Below are 5,460 nucleotides of genomic sequence, written 5' to 3' on the forward strand. Positions count from 1 at the left end.
TTAATTAATAATCTCACATCTGTCATGGATATTCACTCACCCAATCCACGTCTACTAGCATAGCATGGCATAATAAGCAAACATAGAAGTAACTCCCAAGGGTTAGATAATAAAACAGGTAATAGGTACTACCTCATCTACTTCCCAAAACCCACATATTAATCAGATCCTAATCATGCAATTGTTTGAGGATTGATCTAATGCATAAAAACTGGGTAGTAAGGAGGTATGATCAAAGTGTTATTTGCCTTGCTGATGATCCGTGAAACCTAGGGATTTGAAGTAGCAGGCGACGCAATCCAAGTACTCTATCGCAAGCAAAAAAACAAACAAGCATACAATAAGTACTCATCTAATGCACAGGTAAAACTCGAATAAAAGATCTAACCAGAAGGTTCAACTTAAGAACTCCGGTTTGCAAAAATAATCAAATCAAACGAAGATGCAAAACTCAAACTACGAAAGAAACAACTTCGTTTACTAATCTGGACCTAAGTCAAATTTTTACAGAGGCAAACACTTGTTTGAGTAGATTAAACAGGAAGAGGGTTTCGAGACGAAACTCTAGGCGTTTGAATCGCCTGATTCCGATAAACGAGCGAAAAGTTAAACTAAAACGAAAATCAGATCAGAAATCACGATCAGAAAAATCGCGGAATAAATCCGAGAAAAAGAAAAACGACGAACAGATTAACGAACGAACGTTCGTTATATGAAACTAAATGATGAACGCGTTCGTTAAAACGAACGAACGAGCGAACGCTCGCTAAATAAATAAACCGAAAGAAAAACCGATCTAAAAAAACTAGGGTTTTTCTCAAAAAACCGAAGTGTTTTTTTTTCAAAAAATAAAAACAGCGGTGACGGCGGCTCGGGCAGTACCTCCGGCGAGGTCCTCCAGCGGGGCAGGGCGGCTCCGTCGGGGCTGGTGAGGGGCGGCGAGGCGGCTCCGGCGGCAGCGGCTGCAGGCGGCGGCGGCGCGAGGCGGTAGGGCGGGGCGGCTCCGGCGGCGGGGTGCGGTGGCGGCGGTTGCGGGCTTGGGGTCCCAATGGGGGCCTCGAGCTGGGTATTTAAAGGGGGAGGGGGCATGCGGCAGCTTGGGGGAGGGGCAAGCGATGGTGGCGGAAGGCGGCGCGGGGAAGGCGGCGGCGCGCGGCAGGCCGGCCTGGCTCGGCTGGGCTTCGGCCCAGACGGGCGCGGGAGTGTTTTTTTATAAATAATTTCGCCGAACCGAAAAAAATCAAGAAAAAATTAAATAAATTCTAGAAAATACAAAAATAAATTTTCATCGCCCAAATAAAATATTTAGAGCAAGATGAACATTTTTTTGGCCCTTAAATGCATTTTTGAATATTGTGCAATTTTTCCTAAATTCAAATAAAAATAGCAAAACACCAAAATAAAACTTATTTGATTTTTTTATTAAATCCTATTTATTTCTTTATTTTGTGAAAGTCATTTTATTCTCTCTCTTTTATTTTTGTGATTGAAATAATTGAAGATAAAATAAATAAAATCAATTGATCCTATTTTCAAAATTTGAGAAACTCAAATCTGAAAATAACGAAATCCCCAACTCTCTCCGTGGGTCCTTGAGTTGCGTAGAATTTCTAGGATCGAGGCAAAAATGCAATAAATATGATATGCAAGATGATATATTTGTATAACATTCCAAATTGAAAATTTGGGATGTTACAAACCTACCCCCTTAAGATGAATCTCGCCCTCGAGATTCGGGTTGGCTAGAAAATTGGTGAGGGTGGTCTTTCAGCAAATCTTCCTCTCGCTCCCAGGTGGCTTCATCCTCGGTGTGGTGGCTCCACTGAACTTTACAGAACTTGATAACTTTGCTGCGGGTGACTCGGCTGGCATATTCAAGAATTTTAACTGGTTTCTCCTCATAGGTCAAATCACTGTCCAACTGAATCGCCTCCAGTGGCACTGTATCTCTCAGCGGTATATCAGCCATCTCAGCGTGGCACTTCTTCAATTGGGAAACGTGGAGCACATCATGAACTCCTGACAATCCCTCAGGCAATTCCAACTTGTAGGCAACTTCTCCCATACGTTCCAAAACTTTGTATGGTCCAACAAAATGTGGCGCTAACTTTCCCTTAACACCAAAACGCTTAACTCCTCATAATGGCGATACTCGTAGATAGACTCTATCTCCGACTTCATAAACTGTCTCCTTGCATTTTGCATCTGCGTAGCTTTTCTGCCTGGACTGAGCTACCTTGAGCCTGTCGCGAATCAACTTCACTTTCCGTTCAGACTCCTTAATTAAATCTGGTCCAAACAACTGACGGTCTCCAACTTCGTCCCAAGACAACGGGGTCCTGCACCTCCTTCCGTACAAGGCTTCGAAAGGGGCCATCTTCAAACTGGATTGATAACTGTTGTCGTAAGAAAACTCTGCATATGGCAAATTGTCGTCCCAACTTGATCCATAATCTAGGGCGCAAGCTCTTAGCATATCTTCCAGAATCTGATTAACTCTCTCTATCTGTCCATCTGTCTGCGGATGAAAGGCTGTGCTGAACTCTAATCTGGTACCCAAAGTTTCGTGCAATTGATTCCAGAACTTTGAGGTAAACTGGGTTCCTCTATCTGATACAATGCTCCTTGGAACTCCGTGCAGACATACGATCCTGGTCATATATATCTTGGCCAACTTAGCACTGGTGTAAGTGGTCTTCACTGGAATGAAATGTGCTACCTTTGTCAAACGATCGACTACAACCCAAATCGAGTCATAGCCTGAACGAGTCCTGGGTAATCCTGTGATAAAATCCATGCCTAACTTATCCCACTTCCATTCGGGTATCGGCAATGGTTGCAACAATCCTGCTGGCTTCTGATGCTCTGCCTTTACTCTCTGACATACATCACAAACTACTACATACTCCGCAATATCCTTCTTCATTCCGGTCCACCAGAAGGTCTCCTTCAAATCCAAATACATCTTGGTATTTCCTAGGTGAATCGAATACGGTGAATCATGAGCCTCTTGCAAAATCAAATTCCTGATCTCTGGGTTATTTGGCACATAAACTCGGTCTTCAAACCACAAGGTATCGTGCCCATCCTCACGAAATCCCTTGGCTTTTCCTTTGCTCAACTTCTCCTTTATCTCAGTAATTTCCTTATCGGTCTTATGTGCTTCTCTGATCTTATCCATCAGGGTTGACTGAATCTCCAATGCTGCTACATAGCCTCTTGGAACTATCTCCAAACATAGTCCGTAAAAGTCCTCGGCTAACTCCTTTGGCAGTCCTGCGGTCATGAGTGTATTAACATGGCTCTTACGGCTCAACGCGTCAGCTACTACATTAGCCTTCCTGGGATGATACTGCAATCTCATATCATAATCTTTGATGAGCTCCAACCATCTCCTTTGTCTGAGGTTCAACTCCTTCTGCGTGAAAATGTACTTCAAACTATTATGATCGGTGTACACTTCACAATGATTTCTGATTAGAAAATGTCTCCATGTTTTTAAAGCATGCACTACGGCTGCTAACTCCAAATCATGTGTGGCATAATTCAACTCATGAGGTTTCAGTTGTCGTGAAGCATACGAAACAACTCTCCCCTCATGCATAAGCACTGCTCCTAGTCCTCGACGAGAAGCATCGCAATACACCTCGTAATCCTTGGTCTGATCTGGCAGAATCAACACTAGCGAGGTAACCAAACATTCTTTCAACTCCTGGAAACTGGCCTCACACTCCTCAGTCCATTTGAACTTGTTATCCTTCTTCAGCAATTCCGTCATAGGTTTTGCAATCTTCGAGAAGTTCTCAATTAATCTCCGGTAATATCCTGCCAGTCCAAGAAAACTCCTGATCTCTCCAACTGTCGTTGGGGCTACCCAATTTTTCACGGTGAAAACTTTGGTGGGGTCTACTGCTATTCCTTCTCCGGATATAACATGTCCGAGGAATCCAACTTCCTTCAACCAAAACTCACATTTGCTGAACTTGGCATATAACTGGTGTTCTCTGAGCTTCTCCAATACCAAACGCAAATGCTCCTTGTGCTCTTCTTCATTCTTTGAGTAGACCAAAATATCATCAATGAACACCACGACGAACTTATCCAGGAACTCCATAAATACTTTGTTCATCATGTTCATGAAATAGGCAGGTGCGTTAGTCAGACCAAATGACATAACGGTGTACTCGTACAGCCCATACCTGGTGGTAAAAGCCGTCTTAGGTATATCCTGCTCTCGAATCTTCAACTGATGGTATCCTGATCGCAAATCAATCTTGGAAAATACCTTAGCTCCTTGCAAGCGGTCAAACAGATCATTGATCATCGGCAGTGGGTACTTATTCTTGATGGTTACTGCATTCAATCCCCGATAATCAACAACCATCCTCAAAGATCCATCCTTCTTCTCCACTAGAAGTACTGGTGATCCCCAAGGCGAAGAACTTGGGCGAATATAACCTTTATCCAGTAACTCCTTAATCTGACTCTTAATCTCCTCCAAATCTTTTGCTGGCATCCTGTATGGTCTCTTGGATATCGGCCCTGTGCCTGGCAAAAGTTCAATCAAAAACTCGATGTCTCTATCTGGTGGCATGCCTGGCAACTCTTCGGGAAATACATCAGGAAAATCCTTCACCACTGGTACTTCCTCCTGCACAACTCCTATTAACGAGTTTACTTGTGTCCTCCTCGTCTCATGTCGGGATACATACTTGATCCTTCTTTCTTCTGGCGTTGTAAGCAAAATTGTCTTACTGGCACATTCAATGTTCCCTCCATACTTCGATAACCAATCCATGCGTAATATCACATCCAATCCTTGTGATTCCAATACTATATATTAGGTCTGAGGGAAACAAGTAGCTACCAATCCTTAATGGCAACTGATCACACCATAGGCTAGCCATGTACTCTGCTCCTAGTGAGGTTACTAACATGGCTGACCTAAGGGCTTAGGTTGGCAATTTATACTTATCCACAAATCCCCTTGATATATATGAATGCGATGCACCAGTATCAAAAAGAACGAGTGCAGTAAATGACTTAACCAAAAACTTACCTATTACTGCATCTGGTTGAGCTTCAACCTCCTCCACGTTAACGTGGTTCACCTGTCCCCTGTTGAAAGGGTTCAGCTTCTTACCCGAGCTTCCATTGCCATTTCCGTTCAGGCCTTCGGTACATTCATTGGCGTAATGTACGGTCTTCTAACACTTAAAGCAAATGACTTGACTCAGATCTCTCTTGGCTGGGGTTGATGGGTTGGTACGGTTCTGTCCGTTGCTTCCTCCATTCCCATTACCATTCTTGGGACCATTGTGATTGTGTGAACTACTTCCTCCATGGGTATGCTGAAATTGTCCTCCCGACTTCGGGGTAAAACGTGGCCTCTGATGAGCTCCAGAATTGTGCTTCCCTTGACCATACTTCCTCTTGTGGTTCTCAATCTGCTGCTGCTTC

This window comes from Triticum aestivum, chromosome 7B (assembly GCF_018294505.1).
Source record: "Triticum aestivum cultivar Chinese Spring chromosome 7B, IWGSC CS RefSeq v2.1, whole genome shotgun sequence".
Taxonomy (NCBI): domain Eukaryota; kingdom Viridiplantae; phylum Streptophyta; class Magnoliopsida; order Poales; family Poaceae; genus Triticum; species Triticum aestivum.